Source organism: Lonchura striata, chromosome 3 (genome assembly GCF_050655825.1).
Source record: "Lonchura striata isolate lonStrDom1 chromosome 3, ASM5065582v1, whole genome shotgun sequence".
In the NCBI taxonomy this organism is placed as follows: Eukaryota; Metazoa; Chordata; class Aves; order Passeriformes; family Estrildidae; genus Lonchura; species Lonchura striata.
Window position 1 is genome coordinate 47,173,653 of NC_140705.1, and position 27,644 is coordinate 47,201,296.

The following is a 27,644-nucleotide window of genomic DNA, read 5'->3' on the forward strand; positions in this document are numbered from 1 at the left end:
TTGGACTCCAGAAGCTCCATGATTTTGTATTGGCTAACCACCGCATTATATGCTTCTTTGACCACTAAAATTCAATGTGTTTATGAAATTACTCAACATTTTGTAGTTGTCTGATAAATTTTTCTATCAAAATAGTAAAACAACATATCAACTACCTCAATATCAGGAATACTTTTATTGCACCACATAGGGAATTCAATAAAAGCAGTGATGTATTGTTAAAGTTCTTATTAGGGACTTCATGTGAAGAAAAAAAGCTCATAATTTTAATTAGTCTCAAATGGATACTCAACCTCATATAGGAATAACTTATTTTGGTTTAAATGGCCTAAATCAAAAGAGGCTATGTTGCTTTCAGGGCAAAAATAATTATTCATAGTCTTCTAACATCTGAATTTAGGCAAGTGCAGCTCTTATTTAGAGAAACTCCTTGAATACCAACTCATACCTGCATTAAGAAAGTGTCAATAAGCATATAAAGTTATCCTTTTGTCAAAGGGGTAAGAATTCATTCACTGAATTCACAGTAGCTCAGTATGACAGTAAGGACACTATTACATTTAAAGGTCAGTAAAGCTTAAATATCAAGTTTCACGGGTTGTGTATACGAGGGTGATTTCCTAGACCAGTCCCGCTTCTAGCAATGCAGGTTTTGCAGATGTCTTCAAAGCTGCTTGTTAAGTGAACAGCATGCTACACAAAAGCTAATGATCGAGAGGAAACTTCGGAGCGTCACTTGTGGGGTAAACAGACACCCACACCGGCCAGCTGAGGCCCAGGCCCCTTGGAAAACTGAATAGACCAGATAACAAAGTATCACTGGGAAAGGCTGCTGTTACTTTTACTATGTTGCAACATGCAGACACTTTATAATGTAATGATTATTTTTTTTCTACCTTCCTGTAATGGCTTGTTTCTGTTACTGGGTGAATGCTAACGTTATTTCACTCTTTCCCTGCATCATTATATTAACATTAGCTTGTTATTTCACACTGAATTTATGTTATACCTTAGATAGTAAGGTTTTTTTTGGGAAGGGACATAAAAAGCAGCAATAAGGATCTTTTAAACAGAAGAGTAACTTTCATCTTCAACATATACATCCAACATTGCAATAGAAAGTATTATTATTTCTTACACATTTATCCTAAATCACATCTACTGTAAAAACTCACAAAATGATGAGGCAAATAATGGACAAGAAGGTCTCTATAAGTAACAGTTTATCCCTTTACTGTTCTTATCAAAAAGCAATCTATAATTCTCAAATCCCTTCACTCTCCCTACCTCCACTCAACTAAAGGTATTTTTAAAACAGAGCTTAAATGGAGGATCTGGAGCACCTATTTTTTCTCTTAACTGCTGCTATAGAAAAGCAGTATTACTTTGCACACCATGAAATGATGAACAATTCACCTTCTTTCTCTCTCCTTGCATAATCTAAAAGCAGAACGATACAGCTAGAAAGCTTGCCATCACCTAAGCTTATTTCTTATCCAAACTATTAAAGCCCATGCACACACGTCGATATAGCCACCTTAATTCTCTTTAACAGAGCTCAATAACTAATGAAATTGACAGGAAAAAAAAATGCACTAAAACTGAAAATGAAATCTATAGCAAATAAAAAAGAAACCCCAAACAGCCAACCAAACTAAAAATCAACCAACAAACCATTAAGAAACAACAAAACTTCTCTTTAAAAAGCAAAGAAAATTATTCACCTAAGAATTGATGAATCTCTGTATTAGCAAAGGCCAGAAAGGGTCTTTAAGATCACCTCATTCCAGACCATAAAATCAAAAATAAAAGAAAAAAAAACCCCAACAATCCAAACTAGTTTAGAGAAACATACAAAATATATTCATAAATTCAACTCCTCATATAAGAGTTACAGCTTATACCATTAAGCACAACTCAGCACACCCCACCCACCTCCCTTACCCCTAGCCATATTCCTTTCTCCTACCACCCTCTTTTTATCTGTGAAAGCAGCATTTTCAAGTGATACCTATTAGCACCATTCACAGCTGCAAGCTTGTAATCAACAGACATATATGTGTGGAGAAAAATCACAGACAATGCTCTTGACTTGTTCTGTTCATGCTGTTGATAGGCCTTAGATAAGCTCTGGAAAGCATAAGAGTAAATAAAGTTTTGGAGTCACTTTCCTGAGAAGAAAACATAGTTTTCATCATGCAAATACCTTGCTAATGAAATCACTTTATGTAGAATGTCAAAATCATTAAAGAAAACATAGATAAAGAGAACTAAACAAAAAAAAAGGTTCATATTTGCTCAGATTCAGATAGCTTATTTGCCCAGTAAGCACTGACAATATTGCTATCTACCAACTGCTTTTGAATTTCAAGGCTGCTCAATATCCTTCCTTAATTGCTGCTGGAAATTGCTAAGAGTAATAGTGATTTTGTTTTAGTGCTATGCAATAGTTTGGGAACTGGGGGAGCTTGCCCTGCTCCTGAATGCTCATGCTGATAGTAAGGGCAATGACTTAGTTTTAAACAGTAGTAGGCCAGTATATTTTCTTACATGCCTATCATTTTTCTGTGCAGTGTCTTCATGTCTATGTCATGTGTGTAAATATAATTAATCTGTTTCGTATTGTGCCTAGGACAGATGTACCCATTCTCTGATTGTCTCTGCAATTGCCTGAAACTGGTTCCGTCTGCAGTTGTGTGCCTGGCAGTTTGATAGCCAGGAAAACTCTGTCTTCAGTGCACAGCACATAAACTTGCAGATACAGGTTTTACTGAAAGTGGCATAATTCAATAGTTCTAATGCTTGTCTTTAAATAAGTGGCTAGAAGCATCAATATTCAAATATTTTCTTTTAGAATCTTACCTTTTAAAGAGTTGTTAGGAGTAGGAAGGTGGATTAGAAGAAAACTGCAATGGTAGGTATAGTATAATGAGAGCATAGTAATTAACTTTTCCTATTTGTACTGAAGGTTTTAAGAGACCTAAGGAAAATGGTACACATTCACCTTTAGAAGAACTTAGATGTCTCACACTATTTTTTTAGTTTAAATGCCATTTGTTGGTGACTGGCTAGAATGCCTGGTATATAGACTTTTCCAGTGGTCATTGTTTGCAGAAACAGATCAATTTAATTTATTCATGCTTTCAGTGAGAAAACTCAATGATGTCCTCTATATCGGGTAATGTCTGAAGAAAGACTTATTTTTTTTAGAAAATCTGACAGATATTTATGACATTCAAATGACAACAAAAAGATTATAAAAATAACCATCCATCATAATATATTTCCCAGAGACACAGACCTCCATATCAAGCACAGTCCTTGTAACTTACTCATGTCTGCTTTACTTTGTTTTATTCTATTTCTAAGCTAAATACTGAAGCTGAATGGAAGACAAACTTGTAAAAAGTAGCAGACAGGCCTTCTCAACTCATAAATGCTGCTTTAATAGCTTTGTATTAGTATGCTTGCAAATTGCTAGGGTTAAATATATTTGTTCATAGCAACAGTATAATTTACAGAAACCTGTATGGATATAGACAGGTAAGGGTTTTTTTTCCATATGTAGTGGGAAACTTGTGCCATGCTAGTGGAAAACAGCCCACTAATAGGAAGTTCACAAATGAGGAGCACTGCAAGACAGAGATGAGCATGGTGAAGAGTATCATGGTCCTCCAACAAATACTGAAGAGTGAATCTTGAACTGCCATAACCTATAAATCACTTCCTTGTTTCTTCCGTGTCTCAGCAGCTGAGCAGGTCAAAGCTGATAAGACATTCTAGTCCCTGCATGATTCACTCTTCCTCCTGTTTCCTTGATTAACCCTTGATCTCTCAAACAAGGAAAACCAGTGAGCACTGGTCATTTATGCAAACATCTCATCAGTGTTAGTTTTTGCATATCTGGTGTACCATGTATAGTGTTATTAAATAAAGATTTGTCTGCAAAAGAAAAATGCATCAATTTATTTTAAATCCAATTGAAATCTAATTTATACTGTCATGAGGCTTTGTATAAGCACTATTTCAATTTGACAGTGGTAGGTTAGCTTCAGTATAGACTGACTCTAATCTTTGGAGACTAATTGATATAAAGCAGCATCCACATAGTTATTTGCATCAATTAGAAAACAATTAAAGGTAAACAGGGAAAAATTATCTTCGAATTAGTACTTATCAGTTTGAATTTCATATTTGACTGAGTCTTATCAGTAAAAAATCTGACAAAATAAATGGAGATGTGGAGTCTACAGATAGTTCACTGCTCAGAGGACAAGACCACTCACCACAACTTTAGCCATAAAAATACAAGTTTTAATAACAGAAAGAGTAACCTGAGGATGGATGTGTCTGAGGAGTTGTGCAGTTATCAGCATGGAGATGAGGTCCTTGGCAGTTCTATTTGACTTTATTTCCTCTGTACAGAAATTGCCAGCAGGTTGTGGATCAGCAATCTCATTATTGCAAAGTCATGAATGTTCCTTCTCTCCTCATCCCTTGTTAGGGTGGATATATAACAGGTGCAATGTACCACAACATTTCTTTGCAGCACAACAAACCTGGGTGTCAAAAAAGAGAAAAAAAGATGAGAAAAGGTTTCTTGTTAGTTCTCTTAAATCTAGTCAAAAAAGGTCATAATTTAGAACTTTTTATGCATCATTTTTTTTTTCTAGAAATATCACTCAAAAAAAAAAAAAAGAAAAAAAATTAGTCATTATCTCTCCCAAATGCCAAAATATCCATTCTACAGCACTGACTCAATATTACATTCTAGAAACCACATAAATTGACCATTTTAGAGCCTATGCTTTATTGGTAGTTTGTAAGAATTTGTCATATTTTATCCAGGTGAAAATACTGCAGTATATATACTGTGCATATTTTGTTCTTTTACATGCAACACTGCCTTTAGTAAAGGAAGCAAATCCTTTTCTATGCCTTTCTGCCATCATTTTTCCTGGAGCCATCAATGTTGATGTGCTGGCTGAACACTCACGTCTCTGTTAATATTCCTGTTTCCTTGCCTCACCCCACTCAGTAAGTAGATTTCTTTGGGAATATCATATTCATGCAGATGGTGTCTGGTAGAGCAAAGCATTTGAAGGGCAGGATGAAACATGTTTCTTGTCACTGGAGTGATTAAGGAGCAAGCTACAAAAAATAAAGGAGAAAGTCACTGTTACATATTTATTCCCCATTAAATTGCCCATGGCATTTTATATGCTTTTTAATCAGTTTTAGCCCCTGATATATTCAATATCAGGGTTAAATAACAGACTTCTTGGAAGACTGTCTGACAGCTGGCATGGCTACAATCTATTTTACTTGACCTTACAACCATTTTCTATTTTCAGGGTTGCCTAAAAGCAGGCCACTATATCAACAAAAGGGCCTACTTAATGCACCACCCTCATCTCTTCAGTCCCTTCCTGGATTTCTCTGCAGGTCTGTGTGTCCCTAGACACATCCATCAGAAGGTCATTGTGGACAAAGGTCAGACAGGCAGGTGTGTGGGAAGTGCCTCAGTGCTTCACCAGCGAGAAGACTGTTGGGGCCCATGTTCTCCAAAGAGCCATGCAGTGAGTCATATCTGATGAGTATTCTTAGGATATTACAGTAATGTCCATTAGGCTACAGCTAAGAAAAAGAGTAAATGTAATGGTGTAAGACTAATAGAATGTTGCCCTCTAAAATGATAAGGAGTGACAAGGAATCAATGTGCTTTAGCAGGATCATAGCTGAGAGACTGTGACTATCTGTGCTTTACGTGTTGCCAGACTCTAAATCTCACCTGATTCTTTCATCTCTCCAACCCCACGTGTGGTCTCTCGCTCTTTCCAGTGTCACAAATTCCAAAGTTTCCTGGTTGGCAGTCATATCTGTATTTTAGGTTTTCCATGATACTTCCTGCCTGAAAAGAGAAGGCAAGTCAAAATTGCATTGAGCTGATGAGAGAGGCAGAGGAAGAATGCTGGTTCAGGGCCTAAGTGTGACTACTCTAATCTTTAGGTGTCTTCTATCAAGCATCTTTTTTCTTCTTTTCTTCAAATGGTGTTTAACTTAAGCCTAACTGTCTATAATTATACCAGCTGAAGAACTGGACAAGCTACATTCCAAATGATTTCCAAACAACTTAGTTTCACTGCAGTTTACTTAAATAGTCAAACCTATTTTGAGAGCACTGAGTAGTTATTTCTGCTACTGTATTTATGTCAAAAGTTTTTACAGTTCCAAATATAAGTTGAGTTTCCTAAGAGACCTAGACTTCAATAGCAAAATTTAGGAGAAACCAAAGACTTTATTTCCAACATGAAGAGCAAAGAACTAAATCTCATATCTTTTTTCAACTCAAGCATTTAATGCTCTGTCATAGACAAAATAAAAAACAGAGGTTAATCTGTTGTACATAACCTGATAGCCTAGCTCTCCACTACTTTATTCTTCATGCAGTCCTGAATTAAAACTAAATTTAAGACTGTTTATGAAGTGTTCCTTAATTCAGATTTTTAGGTGATAATCATTAAACATACTAAAATGTTAATATGCAGCATTCACAATGTTGTGAGCTGCATTTTTGAACCATACGATGGATGCATGAAGCTGCATCTGCCTACCTTCTGTTCCAAATGCAGGAAAGAGGTAACTACAGATTTCTTTAACAAAAAGCTAAGGAGACAAATATTTCCATATTTGGCAGTTGAAAAGAAGAGATAATAAATTTGCTAGTTATGAGAGTCAACCCAATGAAATTGCTGCATTTTGGATGACTGACAGATTCTCTCTACTGAGAGATTCTCAGTAAGTAGAAAATACCCCCAAAATTTAAAAAAAAAAAAAAAAAAAGTAAATGAACCAACCAAACCAAACAAAAAACCTCCAACTTTGATATTTTTTTCTTCCATACATAAAAAATAGTTGCAAAGTATTTTCTTCTCCAGATCTGCTTGAGGGAATTTGTCCTTATGTGAGAAGTAACTATGTTAGTAATTAAGAGCATTTGCTATTTATAAAATAAAAAAACTCCTTTCATAAAAAAAATTATCCAGACCCAGTGCTGTCATGTGATCAGATGAATGATAACATATGCATGATCTCATTAATATGTACCCCACCATCCAAATTAACATTGAGGTTCCTGAACCCAGTCTTCCTTCTGACCTTCACGTGTCCTTTGCTCAGCCTCAGCTTGCAAAGGCAGAATATCATTGGTAAGTATTTTAAAGCTTTTTCCAGCCTGAAGTTTAGAGGAATTTGATGGTATATTGTAGTCATTCCTCTTCTGTCTCTGATAAGCAGTGATAGAAGGATGTTGACATTTAAAACATTATCAATGGGAAGCTAAGTTGATGCTCAATGAGAAGGATGAGGAAAATTGTTCCTCAGAACATTTTTAGTTAAGATTCCAAAAGTGCAAGCAGATGCCACTACATCTGTTACATTCTGTTCCCATGTTTGAGAACATGTCTCCCACCACGTTAGCTGGAAATTTCATTCTGAGTCAAATACCAACAAACATAGATATTCCCCCTCAACTCCCAAGTCTTTCTGATCTGGAGAACAAAGAAGTAACATTTAAAAGATACTAATATATTTTACAGCTTACTTGCAAAAATCTAAACTCTGCATGTATTTACTATTAATATTGATGCATATGATGTAGAAGAAACTTATTTTTATAAATTTTGGGTAAGTAGCTAAAAATGTGTGTGCTAAAAACAATGTGAGACTAGAATCTAATGAAATATGTCTCTCCAATATGAGAAACATATCCAGTGTGAGAAACGTGTAGGACAAAAGGCACTATGTGGTCTATATGGCCATTTTCACAAAGAGAATGGCAAAGGAAACAAGCTGTAAGTGACTAAGTAGGAAGCAGCATATTTTCATACTGCTTGCAATTATGGAATACTTACAGGTAATTCATAACAAAGAAATGTCATGTGTTTTTTGTTAGTCCTTTTATAAAAGTGATTCAATCATTTGCATATATGTATTTTTTTAGTATGTTGAATTAGTTTTTCTGGCTTTGAAATATTCCGATATATCTATTAATAGCATTATTCTCAACATCACGTGCTTAGAACATATAGAATTCGAGTCTTAGGGCTGTGAATCATAATTTAAAATCATATTCAAATCCTGTTTATGACTTCGATTTATCAAGGCAATACTTTTCAATGGTTGCACAAGTTACCTTTTTTTTTAGTTTTGTAGAATTTATACTACAGTAAATCCCAATGGAATTAACTGTTGAAGCCAATGGAATAAAATGAGCACAGTGTTTACAGACAGTTATTTAAGGGCCAAATGTCAGGGAATCTGTTATGAAAGTCCCCAAGTAGCTCTGTTAGGAGTCTGTATTACAGCCACATGTTAAGGGAGAGCCTGAGGAAAGGGATACCTAGTTCGTCGTTACACACTGAAAACTTTACCTGTTAAACTACCATTCAGATGGAGAAAGGCAGCTCCAGACATGCCTTAAAGGAAAAGTTCAGGAGAAATTACAGTCAGCACCAGCTTTCCAGGATCATGCTGCGGGTTCCAACCAGACAGAGCACCTATCTTGGAGAACTTTCTGAGGTTTTTAATTAGGTGGATATAGGTGGCTTTCCATCAAACTGGGTTCCTGCAGACAGCGCCCATTTATCCTGCAACCTGATACATACCAAAAAGTCACTGAAGAGGGTAGCTGTCTCAAATCCTGAGACATTAAAGTTTTCCTTAGCAAGATAGTTATAGAAGTTTCAAAAATGCAAACAGATCCATGACTCAGAATTTAGTTTGATTATGGATTTTTTCCAATAGACAGTTTGGATGTGGCCATCCGTTTTGGAAAGCTAAGGTAATTTTATGTAATGAACATGCACTGTACTCTTCAAGTTGAATTCAATGCCACAGAGCTGTCCTGAGGTTGATTAAATTACTAATTTAAAACATAGAGAATATATTGTATTTAGGGTTTACTGTGTTAATGCATAATGTCAAGTATTAGTTCTTATTTCAGACAGAATCAAGCCTTAATAAGGATCACTTGCACATAAAGTCTCTGAAGGTTTTACTTTAGAAAAGTCATACTAAGAGTTTATTGTGTTGCTTTCCCCATCCATTATAAGGGACATTTTTAATTGACTTGGCAACACAATTAAGCAAAAAATTCATGCCAGTGGGGGACACAGCAATGTATTTTGTTTGGCTGGGGTATTTTTTAAAGCAATTCAAAGCAGAAAGTACTAAAATTCTCCTTTCTTTTTCATTAGGAGGAAGGAACATTTTTTAAAAAATTCTCTTTGTTGTCATTAGTGACAATTCTGACCTTGAAGTTAATGTCTTCCATAAGCCTCTGCTAGTGATTTTTTTTCCCTAGACCATGTAACCACTTCTTTAGACTGTACTTCTTTTTAATTGACTTGCTAAGCTTTTCTCCAAAAGATTTTTTTCCCTTTTTTTATCCATTTCTTTTGAAATTTAGAGAAGGTAATTTCAACTTACTTCAGTCTGTTATAGATTCTGGAAATATTCCAGAGGCAAATATAGGACTAAAGCAAACTAGCAAAATCAATTATTTTAAAGTTTTTCTTTTAGTTTAGACAATTTTGACAATAATGCTAAAAGGATGCTGCAAAATGTCACAGTCTGGTCAGGAAACTGCAGTGTAATGTGTAGTGAATAAATAACACACCAAGTGACACTGATAAAAGATTTCTGGGGAAAATAACATCCTCAAAATGTTTTCAAATTGTCATACCCCAATTTCTGGTCCCACTTACATCAAACTAAATCTGCAGCGATTTCACTGACAACATCGAGATTCTTTATCCCATAAATAATGTTTTCATGAAAGGTGAGCCTCATTGGAGTTATTTCAGCAAGAAACAGAGATAGCTCAAGCTTTAAGTGAAGGAAAAAAAGCACAGGGATCATTATGTCTTCATTTCACCTAAATAGTGGGTGCATGGCACTGACTGTTGGCCCATTTTCCCTTGCAGCAACCATCAGCCTTCCCTTGTCTGCGTGTCTGGGCTTCTTCTCTGTGAGAACTGTATGAAGAGGAATGGGGCCGAGGAAGTGGGCTGAGACATTTTGATATCCTCTGATAGTCATATATGTACTAGTACATACATTTATTTACTAGTGCTTTAGAACATGTAATTCACATTTTGTACATCATGCATGAAAATAAAAGGACTGGTGGATGAGAAGCTCAACACAACTCTGCAGTGTGTTCTTGCAGCCCAGAAAGTCAACTGTATCTTGGGCTATATCAAAATAAATGTGACCAGCAAGGCAAGGGAAGTGATTCTCTCCTTCTATCCTGCTCTCCTGGAGTGATGCATGCAGCTCTGGATTCTCCAGCATAAGGATGTGAAACTGCTGGAGCAGGTGCAAAAGGCCACAGAGATGATCAGAGGGCCAGAGCGCTTCTTCTATGAAGGGAGGCTGGGAGAGCTGGGGTTGTTCAGACTGGTAAAGAGAAAACTCCAGGGAGACCTTATAACATCATTCCAGTACCTAAAGGAAGCCTACAAGAGAGCTGGAGAGGGACTTTTTACCAGGGCATATAAGACAAGGGTGAAAGACTCTGAGCTGAAATGCATTACGTTTAGATTAGACATTGCAAAGAAATTCTTTACTACAAGAGTGGTGAGTGTAACAAGTTGCTCAGAGAAGTGGTGAATGCCCCATCCCTGGAAGTCTTCAGAGCCAGGCTGGATGATGCACCTTTGACCAGCCTGGTCTAGTGGTGTTACTGCCCATGCAGAGATCTTGGAACAAGATGATCTTTAATATCCCTTCCAACTGCAAGCTTTCTATGATTCTATGATTCTGTGATTCTCTGCAATTCAAATACAATCCTTAGTTCTGAGGATGTAGCACTGATTACTATATTTTCTGCAACTTACATAATTGTAGTTCTCCATTATATTGTAGCTACACATTGTAGTTCTCCAGTGTAATACTTTTCAGCTTCATGAGCTGATGTTTTGCAGCTGTAAAACCGGTGCAATGTTCTCCATCGTCTAGCTGTTCACTGACACAACAGGGAGACCAAGATGATGTTCAAAGGCTGTCCTATTGAGTACTAATTGGTATAATTACATAAAATTATATTTTAACAGACTTTCTGTGAAAGAAGTTAGGGTAGCATTCCAGTTTACCTGCATGTTTCCCAAAAGATATTTTTTCTCTTACCTGTGACTTTTCTGTGAATTTCTTCAAGCACCATCTTCCAATGAAACAAAACCCTAGGTGTCTTAAGAATTCTCTGTTCCTTAAGGCATGAATGTGCTCAAATATATACCTGGACATTTGTAAAACCACACAAATAGAAATAAACTGGTTTGCATTAATCCCAGGTGGAATGTTGTTTGTCATGAAAATGGAGTTTTGTCAAAGGTAAACCTTGAACCCACAAGATAAATTACTGAATATCCTTAACTATGTCATTACTTTGTAATAAACCTAATGTGATCATTCTTTATTCCCTTTCTTAAGGTGCACATAAAATACTCAGTCTGAGCTGGTGAGTTGTTTACTTATGCTTTGCAATAATAATAAATGAAGCTTCTTTTTTTTTTTATGTTTGTCTCCTAAAAGGTTCCCTATCACTACACACTATACACTTTCCTTTCTTCTCAGAAGCTGAAGCAAGTGTTTGATTTATACTAGCTGAGGAAGCAATCCTAAGCCTAACACTTTTCAACATATTGCATAAACCTGCCTTTATATTACTAAGAAACAAAAGACTCCAATAGCATAAAGTGCAGATGGCAAAAAAAAATGGTAGAGGCGACAATTTCTGTCTTTGAGGAAGGCAGAAAATGTTTCCTTGTCTCCTCATTGTTCACTATTTACAAGTTCGTTGTCTGTCGTCTTTCACAAGGCATGAGCTTGGCAGAGTCCAAATGCCACACATCACTATTTTTGCCAGCAGGAGAACTCTTGCGTCTCTAGGTGGATCTCTAGAAAAATTGCTTTTTATTATATTTTGATTCATCTGGCTCTGTGATGGAGTTCTGCTGCAATTGTTTGAACAGTTTTCAATGAAGATGGCATAAGGAATAAATGTTCACTGAATCCTTTGGGAGTGAAAAGAATGCATCTGCCTGTTATATGTCTCAGAGTTTAATTCAAAATAGTCAAATGATCTGCCCAAAAGTATGTGCCTTATTCTCAGAATTTAAAATATGCTGTCCCTTAGGTTATTCAGGTTATGTACTTTCTTTTGCTTGTTGTTCACTCTTGACTGTCCATCATCCAAATGAACACCTGAAGTAGGTGCAAAATGAGCTATTAATTCATTTTCTCTTCCTGGTAAGTGACTTGGACAGCTTATGCATAGATTAGCCTTCCAATACCATTGGCATTCAGCTTGAGACGACTGAACTCAGCTGCTCAGGGCTAAGGGATCCTGTTGAATTATTTTGGGTGATTTCAGCTTTCACATGGCCATTTGATTAGCAAAAGCAGCACCAATACTTTCCTATTTGATTTGTGGCTTGGTATTTTAATAGAACAATGAGGCAAATCCTTGACTTATCCTTAACTGGCACAGCCCCTTCGATTTTATTAAAATAATTGCAAAGTGAAAAGTTTTCCAACACTTACTCTGCCTTGAAACTGCTTGTGTAGCTCCAAATTGCATTTTCTCAGTCTAACAGCATTCCAGTATAATGGATTTGAAATAAAAGTAAGGACTATTCTAATGCTAAGTATAGAACTAATTTTTCAAGATGTTGTTTTGGTTTTGGTTTTGTTGGTGTTTTGGTTTTTTTTTTTAATGAATGACTCTTTGGTTGTTAAATGTTACAACTACCTCTCTTCAACTTCTTGCTGGAATGGGCACAATTAATAGTCTTGCCAGACATTTAGACCTAGAAAAAAAAATACCATTCTGTACTCAAAATAAAACACTGTTACCAGTGGCAACCTCATTGCCTGTTTTAGCAGACAGATCAAGTGCTGAAGGAGCACTGGGACAAATCCACTCTCCTCAACATGGGAGAAGACTCTTCTTTGTCAAGGCAATGTAAGAAGGATGCTCAAGCTATTCTCGCTTTGTGCAAAATTTCAGAGCCACAGCTTCTAACATGGGTTATTCTATAGTAAATTACTTTTAGAGCAAGTCAGAAATAACCAGAACAAAGCAGGATAATAGCAGCTGTCATCTGCTTTCATTTCTCCAATGGGAACTAAATTCACTAAAATGAACTGTAAGAAATCATGGGGGTGGCTCTGTTCCTTTTCACCTGAGCCTGAATATCTGGCTTTATCCTTCAGCTGGGTTCAGGCAAATTAGCTCATTGAGGACAACAGCCATCTTGTCTTCAGACTACTGAGGACAATTTAATTTAAAATTAAATCCTTTTGTTTAGTGAATATTACAGAGGCCATTCACTGCCAAAACAATTCTGTGGGGACTAAAGGACTGGGAAATAGCTTAGAGTTACTAAGAGGTAGGCATTGTCCAGTAGAGATCTTTTTATTCCCAAATAGACTCTGACATCAATTCAGAAGAAGGAAATGGAGGATATCCTGAGTACAGCCCCTTGGGTTCACCCAGATGTTAGCTCAGGAGACCAAACACCCTGGATGGAGATGCCTGTGTTCATCCCACATGTGTTACTGCAACAGAAACAAGCAACAAGCAACAGAAACATGGAAAACAGCCAGACCATGAGCTGAGACCCAGACTGTGACATTCCAAGGGATGGGACAGCAACACTAGGCTGGGGGCACAGCACCAGCAGCACCAGCAGCACGCTCTGAACTGGCCAGTAGCCAAGCACTTGAGCAGGAGGCTTTAGGTGTCAGGTATTGAGCATCACCTGAAGCCAAGAAGACAAGGCACTGCAGCTACAGCAGGGATCATAGGGACAGGAGCTGGAACAGCAGAGCAATGAGCCCTGGGAAGTCAGAGTCACCAAGGTTATCGCACATCTGCCCAGCCCTGTCTGTCATGGACATGGACTTTCCTGCTGGCACAGACAGCTGTGGGAAATTGTACTTGGGCTCAAGGGATCGAAGGCTCCCAGAGACCTGAAACTGCTGGAGCTGCTTCTCCCTCAACACTCACCACAGGCACAGTAATACTGAGTAGACCCTGAGTAGCATACAGGACTTCAGCACCTGCTCATGCTGCATGCATCCAGGCAGAATTGATTAATGATTTGTGCCATTATGCTCCTTCCATCTTGGTTTGACATGTGAGCCAAAATCTAGGCACAATTCCTGCAACACATCATTCCATATATATTTTTTTCTTTGCTTTTTGCCACTGGAAAGAATGGCAAGTTTCTCTTCAGCAGAATTTTGCATTATTGTTGCACTCTCCTTACAATTGTCTGTATTTATTGTTTGTATTTAATCTTTCCTCTGCTGTTTCTTAGAAACACATGATTGAGAAGTCATCATTTACTCAAAACAATGACAAAATATTTTATTACGTTTTATTTTAGAATTATAGTGAGGAAATAATGCCTTAGTCCACAGGGTTTAGAAGCTCATAAACCAAGGATTATTTAGAGCAGTAGTTGATATGGCAAATTATTTACCTCTGAAGGCTCCAGAATGGATGAGGGATTGTTTTTATCAGTTTACAGTAGGATGGCATCAATCAATTGGAAAAACTCACTTCATTGATGAGCAATTACTTAGCAGATCTTTTACTAAAAAACAAAAAGTTGCAGGGTAAGTGAGAAAAAATAATAGGAAATTTCTTCTCAGGGAGAAGTTTATCTCTGTTGTAAACATTTCAAGCCAAATAAAGCATAGATAGCATGCTGATGTAGACTTACATGTCATGGGAATAGCTACCCTTGTCAGAGAGAGCTGACCATCAATTACTGAACCACAAAATAACCAGATTCAAAGTCTTTTCTAAGTGTTCTGTACTTTTTCCAACCACAGTCTATTAAAGATTTGTACAAAAGACATTCACACAAAAGGTTTGCTAGTGTTACATATGCCTATGCTTGCAGACATTACTCAATCTGAAAACTTGATTTTGAATAAATTATTTTGAAGTAATCAGTTGCATGCAATCAAGAATAAATTAATGGCTGCATATTTAATTTTCCTGTCATAGTTCATCTTGGACTATAGATAATCCAAAGATTGAGATACAGTCACATGTCCACCTCAATAGAAGCAAAGACCACTTTACTGCATAACACAACAGAGAAAAATCCTCTTTCTTTTGTGGAAATTTCAACTTATAGTGTAAAAAATTACTCATGACACTTTTACCCTATCACCTAACTTCTTACCCTATCCTCTAACACAGACGAAAATTCCTGAATCTAGGAGGAGACTATTAAAAAAAAATTAAAAAAGCAGTGATTAGAAAAAAAATATAAGATTGACAAAATGAAATGAGGAAACAGAAGCGAGCAAGATAAATTTGAATTTGGAAAATATTTTTTGCAAAGAGCATGGTTAAATAAAGGAAAATATTACCCAGAGATGTAGAATCTCTGTTCTTGGAGATTTCCAAAGCTGAGGTGTACAAGAGCCCAAGAAACCTGATCTAAGATTAAAGTTAACCATAAAATGCACAGGAAGGTGGACTAGCTAACCTCTAGAAATCCTATCAACCTGTAATAACTGATGACACTACAGTGTGTTGTTGCTGAAAGGGGTTGAGGAATACAGATCATATCAGGCATTAGACAAATCCATTGACAATATGTCCATTAATAGACAGCAAAGAAAGAGGATGTGCACTCCAACATCCCCAGTGATCATGGATGCTAAGGATGAACAAAACAAGTAGTGGATATGCTGATGTATGCAATATGCTCATGATGTCTCTTTAAGCAGCATCTTCTGTTGACATAGCCAAGAGGAAAATTCTTGGCAAATGAGCATTTGTTCTGATCCAAAGGACATATAATTTTATCATTAATTCTTCTTACTTATTAGTCAGATACAGCACTACTGCTTCTGGGTCTCTGTTACATTTCCTGGATCCAGGTTTTCAATTACAAATTGTGTTCAGTGCAGAAGATGTGAGCATGGAGATACAGACCTTGGCATTCTGATATTTACTGGGGGACAACTGAGCTCTGTATTTTGGGATTAAGCTAGTTTCTAATCTGCTAATAGAATAGTTTTTGATCACACTTCAGAAAACATCTGGGCTATGCCTCAGGAAACAAGATGAAACCCAGCGTATGTTTTAAACTTTAAAAATATTTTTTTGTTCTTTGATAGGTTGGGAAAAAATCAAATTAAAATCTTAGGTAACAAAGAAATACCTAAAAGCATATCTCAGCATATATTTACTAAGAAAAGCCTATAATAAAATGCTTGTATTTAAACTGGTAGTAGTAGTCAAGCTGACTGAAATATTCAGCAGGCCTGAAATGCTCTCCCTGAGAAACATTCTTACTTGAGCTGGGATCTAAAGCCTTCACTCTGAAAAAGAATTTGGTCATACCCAGGTTCCTCCCACCCTGCTGGAGACACTGTGGTTATCCAAACTATGAATGCCTCTGGAACTTCTGCTAGGTTAGCATGCAATCTCAGTCTCTCTGGAGTAGCCCCATCTGTCTATAGCATAATGACTCACACGTTGCTCCTTAGTAAAGGGTAGAGAAAGTCAACACTCTAGGAATCTGCAATCCCCTTTGGTCGTCCACTATGCCAGAACCTTGACAACAGCTTTCGTTATTGCGCTCTAGTTTTAATGGACTATCCTTTTTTTTTTTTTTTTTTTTTTTCTGGCTGCAGTAGCAGTTCACAGAAATAAACCAAAATTATTCATTATATTAAAAATTTCCCTAATCTTCATTAATGCTGATCTCTTTAGTGTTATTTATTGAATGATAAAATTACCATTAGCAGATGGCAAGTGAAGTATATAAAATGCAAATGCCTACAATATGAAGCAAGCATATTTTACCGAAAAAATTTCATATAAGTGCACATCATGATTGGTCTTTTTTTGTGCAGAGAATGGAAGATAATGGGAATGCCTCTCTTAGATTAATTAATCTATTTATTCAACAAGCTGATGCCACTAGTTAGGTTAACAATATAGAAAGATACATGATACTGGAGCATATGTGCTGCTGTTAAAATGAACTTTTTTGCTCTATTAATAGAACTTTTTCCTTGTGATTCTAAATGTTAATGATACAACACCCAAAGCACAAAGTATATTAGATAAGAGGTTGTAAATTGTTTCTCAGTCTTACTCAGAAGCCTCAATAACCCTATTTTACAGATGACACTAAGAGCACTGAGATACAGATTCTAAATAACTGAATAATATAGAAAATATTCTTTTTCTGGTTGCCAGGGCTCTTCACATTCCCCATGCAGTTTATTTGAACTTGTACATCAAATTCCCATTGATTCCAGTGGACCTAGACAAGTGTCAAATATTCAGAGCTGTAGCCTTTGCAGACTATATTATAAAGTTAATGGGAATCATACAGAGTATCCCCATTGTCTCATTTCATGATTCAGCAGGTTTAGTTCTTCCTTTATGCATCTAATTCCACAGAAGCCATCTGAAAAGTCCTGAAAACATCAGGGTAACTGCACAGTGGGGATCCCCCCAAGCACATATCCTTTCTTAATGTACCTGCGAGTGGAAAGGCTCCCTCATTACAGAAACAAAGGAAAAGTGCCTTCTTTGGTGGGAGTAGCAGTAGCAAAACCAATTGCATTTGCTGTATTCTTAATTTCCTTTCTAATAATTCCATGATACTGTAGCCTTTGCAAACCACAAAGCCAGCTGACATAGGGCACAGAATTATTCCTACTGGCATGAATAGAAATTTCTGATGCAGCCTGGATGTTACAAGCTTGAATTTGCTTAGTTGCACATTGTTTGTGACAAATGAGAGACCAACAATAATGAGGAGATGGGCTATAAATGTTATGACAGAGTTACCAGACTCTTTGCTACATCTGCATATTGCATGTCCATGGAAATGAAGGTGTAGGTGAGAAAGGAAAGGGTTTAGTCAGCTAACAGGGCAGTAAGAAGAATCAAAACAAATGTTTTCTAGAAAAAAAAGTATAGAGTGTTGCTGTGTATGGGGGATTTCTACAGTTTTAATGTCAGAAAGCTTTAAGATCAGACATGAATCCCTCTACTTGGTGGATTTAATTTACATTTAAAAATAAAAAAAATCCTACTGTGATTGAACTGCTTTCAAAATATAAACTATGGCTTCATGTGGCTGTGAGTAGACGTGCCTGGCTGCTGACCATTTCCCTCCAGCTCTCCTTGTGTGGATTGAATAATTTGGAGTTTCAGGTCATAGCCCAGAGGCCACAGAATATAGAAAAAACAGGCAACATATATTTTTTTTCTCAGTAAATGTATATGGGCAGGAAAGGATTATCAACTGTGGAGCAGTATAATTTCTGCTTTCCCCTCAAAGTCATACATTTGTGATTTGAGTTGCTGGAGAACCACAGAAGGGGTTTTTGTGCTAGATGATTATAGAAAAGACAGCTGAAAACTAGACTGAGGCTTGGTTCTGATGGAAAGTCATATTAACAGTAAGGTAATTCTTGAGAGAGTAAGGAATTATTAGTATTTACAGTTCTACAGATTTTGTTTTGTAACATAGAAGAGTAGCTTTGTTTGCACCAGCTAAACAATAATTAACTAAATTTTACATGAGTAAATTAAATCCCTTCTGTCCATTTAGCTGCAATTTATTTCACTTTCAAGCAGTTGCTACTCACATTATTTTTTTTTAAATTGAGCAATAACCATGCTTCTATCTCAGCAGATTCTACAGCTGTACCAAACTTACAGGTAGGTAGGTACATACAGAAAGTTCCAAGAAACTCTCTGGTTTCACTAGTTTCACTGGCTGTGTCTGCCCTGCAGTTTCTGTTGAATAAATAAGTATAATTTACAAAGATTTGTGATTGAATCTCTGGGAACCAGGCTCCTGAATGACTGAGCGTTCAGTCCAGCGGCTTAGGAGGAATAAAGGGCAGTACCCAACTCCAAAGTTTCAGGATTGAGCAAGCAGTGAGGGGCAAGACTGTATGTGCACATTCTACTGCAAAACTGTGAGGGCCTACAAAATACAAAATCTAAGTACTTTGCTTGGAAAAATAGCATAAAACTGTAGCTTTTAAGGACTTTGGTGGAGTGATATTAATTGGGCCAATAGTGTCATTTTGCTCTCTACGTACTGTACAACATTAAAAAGAAAACCAAGTTATAGATACTGTGTCAGGTAAAGCTTTGTGAGTTAATTCACTTCCTGAAAGAATTGAAATTAAAACCAGATTCTAACAGCTAATCATCCTTCTGAACTGTACCATGGAGTCCTAAGAGTGGGACCAGGCCCCTGAAGAACTTCAAAAACAGTATTTCTGAAGGTGCTGTCAAAAATTAGTGTATTATAATAGTATACAGGTCAGACATAAGCTTTATTAACTATGATTATGGTTTGCAAATATTCAGCCAGTGTTTCCTGCTCTGTTTGCCTCTTCTCTGCAAAGTGATTGCAGAGACCCAGACTATATACTGTTTAAGAAAAAATAAAAAACCTATAAATAAAAAGAAAGAAAAAGGAAAGGGAAGACAATAATTTCAATATTAACAAAACCAGGTACCTATTCCAGGGAGGGCTGGACTCATTAAGTATCTTACTAACTGCCACAAATAGAAGAAAAAATTAAAGAGTAAATGTGAAAATATGCAGAGCAGAGCCTATAGGAGTGGCAAAGCCATTATTGTCTTTAATTAATATGAGAAGGTGGAAATTGTCAAAAACTGCTAGTATTTAGTCAGCAGAAATGTTCATTGATTTAGGACAAACTTCGTAGCCAGATGAAATTTTTATTTAATAATAATAATTATACTATCTCAGTGTGACTGAATGTGGACAAGCAGAGAAAGCTATAATGCCACTGAAAGTATTGCAGAGGACATTTTGGTCAAATCCTAAGAGTCACAGACATCTTTTCCTGTTTAGGATAATTTTATAGCTGTGTGACTTGTCCTATGACAAGTCAAGGTGAAGGGACACTGGGGATACTAGAGGCACAGAGAAGGGACCAAAGCCAAGTCCTGTTTCTGATGATGATGTTCTCACTCATGCTCACCTACTTAGTGACAACTTTCCCTCACCCCTCATTGTCTGGGTATTTCACACTATTAATGATGCTCTGAAATTAATTCAGGCAGGTGACTGACATTTGTTATATACTACTCATTCTTCTTCACCCCAAAATAGTGATGTGCTGTGTTTTGTATATATATATACTGCTATTTTGATTGGATTTGAGTTTCTTTATTTATATGGAAAAATGTCTATATCATAGAAGTAAGGTTGAAGAAATGCAAAATTTAAGGCTAAGAGTCATCATGTCTTGGAAGAATTCCTTCCATATTTTTTGGACACCATAGTGTAGACCTCCATGACAGTGTGGGAGACTTGTCCTCCCTCCTCTGTCACCTTGTTTTGACACTGGGTATTTTCTAGCCCCTCATCTCTTCTGAATATGGTGCTTGGCTGACAATGGGCAGTGGGGCTGCTGCAGAGGTGCTCTACAAGCTCCCAGAAACAACCCATCTAGCAGGTCTCATTTAAGCTGTGATGAAGGGTGAGGGACAGGGCTGAGCCAAAACACAGGCTTTTTGTACTACTGCAGGGTGTGGGTATCAGATATTTTATGGTACAAGAATTGGAGATTGAATAAAATCATATTTAAATCCCCAAAGTCACTCAAATCAATTTTCTAGTCTTCTCTGGCCTATGTTTCTTTATTTAAAGACAGTATCACTTCTACACGAAATTGCTTTGCAAACTATATATCAGCAGTAAGTGAGAGAATATTCTGAATAAATTCTCTAAGATTTTGAAGGCTAGGATATAATGTTCTTCTAGTCAAAATGAGAAATCTGTATCTTGTATTGCAAAACTGGTTTCCCATTGTATTCCTTGAGGGGGAGCTCCAGTTAATGAAAAGGATGCAAGGTGAAATCCACTGAAAAAAACCCCAACTCTACAAAGTAAAAGAATATTTCATAAAGATGCTAATAAGCCAATTTAAGGAATTAATCTCTCACTCCTTTGTAAAAGGTTTAATTTTATAGCTGTTACACTGCTTTTCCAGCTGTCCCTCTTCAGTTAGTACACAGCAAAGATTTGTAGCCAAGATTTCTGTGCCATCTTCAGGGGAATACAACATTCTCCTGCACCTGCAGCTCATGCTCCTTGTGTGCACAGAATTTCTCAGCCTCTCCCACCCCAGACTGCATGTACTACTTTTCAGTGAGTTCTCAGCTACTCTCTGGGGAATAATAGTTTTCAGACTGCATGTACTACTTTTCAGTGAGTTCTCAGCTACTCTCTGGGGAATAATAGTTTTCACTAAGTTAAATGTTAAAAAAAAAATTGTTTTATAACATGCAAAGACAAATGAACAAAATCTTTTATATTTTAGGATTTTCTTCATCCCATCCTTTGAGAAAAAGTTAAAAATTGCTACAAATTCTGTATGGAGTACTAATCCCAGTTGTTTTGAATGTGGAATGAACTGCACTTTAAACTGCAGGTTCAGAGGTTCTCATAGTAAGGTAGAATCTTCCAGCTTTAATTTTTCTTCCTGAACATGTTTCTCTTTTATTGAAACAGATTGCCTTCTTCCCCCTCTGTGCCACTTCCCCCCTGCCCCCTCCCCCTCAGGTTTATTTTGTTTTTCTACTTAGAGATTCATTTTAACATGAAATTATAATTGCACTCTATGAGTGAACAGCTACATGATTAAAACCTTACTGCCTTTGAAATGCAAATAGATTGTCCTTGCAAGTGTGCCTGGGCATCAATTTTGTCTATTATGCTGAGGAACAGACTAGGTTGCTAAATACTGAGACCTGAAGGATCCTTGTTCCTGTTATCCTGTGTTTCAAAATACTAAAAAATCCCAGTATTTGGATAAGAAAGCCATGAACCAACAAACCATTGATTTGCCTCTATATCTTCTGCAATACAACAAAATGAGTAACTTAAATAATTTTATGGCCTTTGTTAGTTATGTAGTTTCTATAATGTTGTTTTAGGCAGGCCTTAGGCATCTTCTGTACCTTCTGTACAGCTGGAAAGAAAGGAATCTTTACTTCTGTAAGATATAACTATTTCTACATGAATAAAAGCAAGAAGATTGACTTATTGTAATCTCAATATGCTGTATTTTATCAATTATATATATATATATATCTATATATACAAGCATAAGGTAGCTGTGCAGTGATAAGGCATCCATTAGTCTAAAGATGAACTTTGCCACCTTTCTTTCATTGTGCAGCACGTGGACAACACAGGCCCAGTTCCCCGTGGTTGAGGAAAGCTTTCTCTCAAAGGTCAAAGAAAGGTTGTAGGGCTGGAATGGGCCAGGCTTTCAGGATGACTTGGCATTGTAAATCTTGCCTCTTAGGCAAGTGTGCACAAAACAAGGAGGAAAAGAAAAGGAAGATGCACATTGGCCCATTCGCTGACCAAAAGTTACCACATGTAGCTGGGATGGAAGTTTCTAGCTTCTACTGTTTAATGGAGCTCATGGCTGACCAAGCTGCTCCCTACTACAACAAGAATTTCATCTCTGGGCACTGCTGCAGTTCACTCCAACACATCACATCCTACCAACCATTGCTCAGCTGGCACAGGAGCTACTGCCTGAGGTGGATCTTATCACCTGCTGCTGCAGAGGTGGCAATAGTCAATGTTGAGGGCCTGCAAGTGCTTCGAATACAGCCATTTCCTTTCAGAAAGTGACTCCTTGTGACAGTTAATGCTGTCAGCTGTACCTCTGCAGCTAAGGCATACACTCTAAGTGTGGGGGATATTGACAGGGTTAACAAGAGGAGAGGAAGCATGACATTAATTTAAATTAAGACCTTGGAGACAGATTTCCATAGATTTTATAAGTCCATTCTCTTCTGTAACTGTCTCAGCTTGGTGTTTTGTGTGAGTATAAACAGAAGAATGTTTCTACACCTTCTTTGTGACTCAGTAAAGCGTTGATGCTCACGATCTGGTACAAATCTGGTACATATTTTGGAATGTACCAGAATATGCCTTGTGCTGAATGAAGGTAGCCTTATTGCTGCTTATCCCAGTTTTTCAGCACAGGATGGCTCCCTCGAGGGATTCTTGGTTTTTCATCTCCAAAACATCTCTTTCATTAGCTCTGCCATCTGTTTTATATTAAGCTAGTCTTAATTATGATGATGCCTCTGGTGTTACCTGTGATCATGGCCAATAGACAGTCTCATTCTTGGAATGTGGGAGAAGACTGAGACCTCCCTTATTCATGTCTTAGGGAACATAAAGTGGCCAAGTTACAGCTAGCAATAGTGAAGGAAGAATATATTTGGCTTAGACCTGGAAAAAAAAAAAAAAAGGCTGAATGTTTTTGTTTATGTGACATACATTTTATCTTAAGCATATTGTAGCTTTTCTGTATGCTTTATATCCTGGTATTATACATATATATACATATACCAATACATACCAATAAAGAAGGTGTCTGGAGACTGTTTGTTGCCACAAATCACTTCCTTACCATAAGGAGTTCTAGCAGCATGGACCATGGTGAGGCAGTGCTCTAGACTAAGACCTACCCCTGATTAGATTATTGATAGAGTAATATAATTATATAGATAGAGTAGCCACAGCACTAAAGAGGTTTCTTTCCTTGTAACAAATTCTTGATACACTTATTATTGTATCAATATGCTTATTTAAATATAATATTATAGAATCCCAGTCTTGCTCTTTAAACTTCTAGAACTGAAATAAAATTCAGTATAAAAATTTTACTATTATTATTTTATTATTTCCTTAAACTATATTTAAAAGTTTAAGACTAAGTTTAAGACTAAGCACTCTGTGTTAGCTGCTTTTCACCTTTTTCTGATATGACTTTTTGTGTTTTCTGCCCTCTATGTCCCACAAGATTGGGGTGTTACTTGTAAAAAATATGTTCTGCTAAAGGTTCTGCTCTTCTACATTCATCAGTACTTTCTGGCATCAGTTATTTCCCTGATAAACAACTCAGAAATGATGAATTACATGGCCAGCTTTCTCTGTAACTAATGTCTTAAGTAGATGAGTGATGCATCTCTTGAAGATTTCATTATCAGTAACCTAAACTTTTTTGTGTTCCTTGTCCATGAACCAATGAGACTCTTCATTTGACTACTGGACTGTAAAAAAGGCCAAGTTAGTTTTATTCAGCCTCAAAATCCTGAATGTGTTTTGTGCAGATTACTGGAAAATTAACATGAGCTTCATCGAAAATATTCAGCTCTGATGAAAGATCTTGACAACCATGTCCTTGGGAGCAGTTATACAGGGCCTGCTTAGGACATTTCTTTCCACAACCATCAGAGGAAAAAGTCTCCTGACAATACTCCCTAAGTAAAAACATGAAATGATTCTGTGATGACAGTTTCACATACAGGTCTTGCAATGCATAGCTGGATCTAGTCTGGTCCTGGTAGTCTGCAGTGAAGGCTCGAGGATAGAATAGCATTTTAATGCTAAGTGCTCACACTGGTAGGGCTGGCATTCAGAAATCTGTGAGTTTTTGTCCTACAGTACATATGTAGCATGGACAAGATTTTGACTTTATTTCCTTGGTGCTGTATAATTACACCTTTATACCCCACCAGTAAGACCTCTGAGCACCTTCAGTCCCAAAGTGCTAAACCTACCTAGGATCTGGCCCTCCCTCCTTGCATTTAATTGACTTTGATGCAAAATGTCCCTGTGAACAGTTCCCACTTCGCAGTTAGTAAAAATCTCTGGACCATGAATTCCTGTATGTATGTATAATGCAGCAATAGTAAAAATTGATAAACAATAAACTAGAAACTGGGGAATCTAGAATAATTTGCAAACATAAATTAAACAGAAACAAGAGGAAGCAAACACAGCTGAATTTTTCCTTATCTCTGTAGATGTATGGTTCATTAGGCATTCTGTCCAAATAAACTTTAAATGTGCAAATATGAAAAAATTAAATATCTCCTTTTATTTTAAATATAAATGTATGTTGTTTCTGTGGATTAGTAGTTTCTTCATGAAAGTATGCACTGTTCCCATCACAAAAGAATTCTAAAAAATATTTGAGCTGTTTTTCCTTGTCTTATGACTACTGCCAATCTTCAGATTTAGCTATTAGCATCATGCTCATAGATCAGAGAATCACATAATCACTTAGGTTGCAAAACACCTTTGAGATAATCAAGTCAAATTTATGATCAAACACCACCATGTCAACTAGACCATGGACACCTCCAGGGACAGTGATTCCACCACCTCCCTGACAGCCCATTCCAAGTCTACTCACCTTTTCTATGAAGAAAGTCTTCCTAATGTTCAGCCTAAACCTTTCCTGATGCAGCTTGATGCAATATCCTCTTGTCCTGTCCCTTGCTACCTGGGAGAAGATACCCACCTCCAACTGGCTACAACATCCTTTCAGACAGTTTTAGGAAGTAATAAGGTCACACCTGAGCCTCCTTTTCTCCAGGCTAAACACCCCCAGCTCCCTCAGAGGCTTCTCACAGAACTTGTGCTCCAGACCCTTCACCAGCTTCATTGCCCTTCTCTGGACTTGCTCCAGCCCCTCAATGTCCTTCTTGTAGTGAGGGGCCCAGAACTGAACACAAGATTCAAGGTGTAGCCTCACCAGTGCCAAGTAGTGGGGGAAAATCTCTTTCCTGGTCCTGCTGATGACATTATTCTTGACACAGGCCTGGATACTATTGGCTTTCTTGGCCATATGGGCACACTGCTGGCTCATGTTCAGCCAGCTGTTGACATTCCCAGGTCCTTTTCCACAGGGCAGCTTTCCAGCCTTCCCTCAGCCTGTAGAACTGCTTGGGGTTGTGTAGGACCCAGAACTTTGTCTTGTTGAACCTTATGCTGTTGGTCTTGACCCATCAATCCAGCCTGTCCATATCTCTCTGCACAACCTTCCTACCATCCAGCATCCTAACCCAAGTCGGTGTCCTCTGTGAATTTGCTAATGGTAGACTCCATACCCTCATCCAGATCATCAATAAAGATATTGAAGAGGACTGGGCTGATCTCTGGGAGACACCACGGGGATGGATGTGACTGGATGCCAACTGGATGCTGCACCATTCATCAAACATGTCCGAGATGGATCATTATCTCTTTCCTAGCCCTTTTGTAAAGTATAAATTATCCTGTGTATTTCTTTTGTGGTGACACTTTCTGGCCTAATGTGACACGTTGGTATTCCAATCAAATGTCTCTTTGACCTTATGAACTTTTCAGTTTATATTTCACTAGCTGGTTCCAATTAATTTACACAAACAAGCTTTCTGTTACTGCCTTATCAACCAGTTTCTTGAAGAAAAAAAATTATCTATAGATTCACACAGGAATGAGTGCACACACTCTTGTGGACACACACAGGCACATATACACTATTTAATTGAGGAGGCAAGGCATACTTCACTTTCAATTAATTCAACACACTCTCACTGCTTCTACAAGTAGCTCAAGATTTTGATAGAGGCAACGGTTTGAATTTCAGGGACTGCACATCTAAGTTATTTTGCACATAATTACCTAATGCAGTAAGGGTGCAGAACAGGTGCCTTCTCTCATTTGGCATCTGCAGCCTTATCAGACTGAAGTTCAGCTACTGAAGCTGTAAGACATTTTGGATTTTGGTAAAAGTCCAGCAACTCCAGCAACTCTAAATGTCAAGGGAAAAAAATATAAAACATATTTATGAATTTTTTTTTCTGTAGCACCAACTCAGATTTTTGTAACCACCAACTTCTCTGATTACATGTCTAATTTATTAGCTCCTTACTGCTGTACATTGTCAGGCTCAGATGTTAATAAATTTACCTGGTATAACCTCCACACAGCAAAGAAACTTGATTCCCACTTTGTTGAGAAGAAACTGAGACATAAGTGACCTGCCAAAGGTCATACAGGGAGAGTGAAGCAGAGCCAGAAATTCAACCCATAGTGCCTGACTTTTCAGAGAGAACTTTCATAGTAAGATGAGCTTTTCCCTTTTTCATATCATGTATCTTTTTAAAAAGTCAGTGATTTCTAGCTGGAATATCTAAAAACATAAATCTGCATTTGTGAGTTCTTTTATAAATATTTGCTTTTCAGCAACTTCTTCATCTGCTGACTTGATGCTTCTTTTGAGATTTTTGTTGATGTTTTCTCTACATTGTAAAATACATTCCTGAAAGTGGCAATACCACTTGTAAAAATAATCTTCCTATGTTCTACTTTGCAATTTATAAACTGGCATGAATATCAGTTTCTTGGAACAGTTAGTTTTTTAACCTTAAATAGGCAAACACATATGGATATTCATAGAAGTAATATTGTTGCAAAAATCTTATAGTATAGAATACCAGAAAAATGTCTTTCACTTTTCTTCCAATTTATTACTCTTTACAACCGTTGTGGAATTCTGCTATGCAGTCACTGAAGTTTTATTATGCTGTCTATATCCTTTTGATCTACTGAAGATTAATGGAAGTCAACTGCCTTATTACCTTTCTAAGTGAGACATGATTAGGCTTCATTCAGGAAGGTTGACTACTTTTAAATCAAGACATTTTCCTTTTTTGAAATGTTCCCATCTGA

General features: G+C 37.1%; 1 long non-coding RNA gene across 2 annotated transcripts; it reads right to left on the reverse strand.

Moving 5' to 3' along the window:
- Positions 1–1,591: 1,591 nt before the first annotated feature.
- Positions 1,592–26,726, reverse strand: LOC116183480 (uncharacterized). 2 transcript variants are annotated; one of them, XR_004148115.3, is made up of 3 exons: positions 5,792–26,726; positions 5,030–5,151; positions 1,592–4,559 (listed from the first exon to the last, which is right to left on the reverse strand). It is a non-coding gene; the product is annotated as an uncharacterized LOC116183480 (long non-coding RNA). The 2 variants fall into 2 exon arrangements; XR_014953719.1 differs by having other exon boundaries at positions 1,592–5,151.
- Positions 26,727–27,644: the final 918 nt, after the last annotated feature.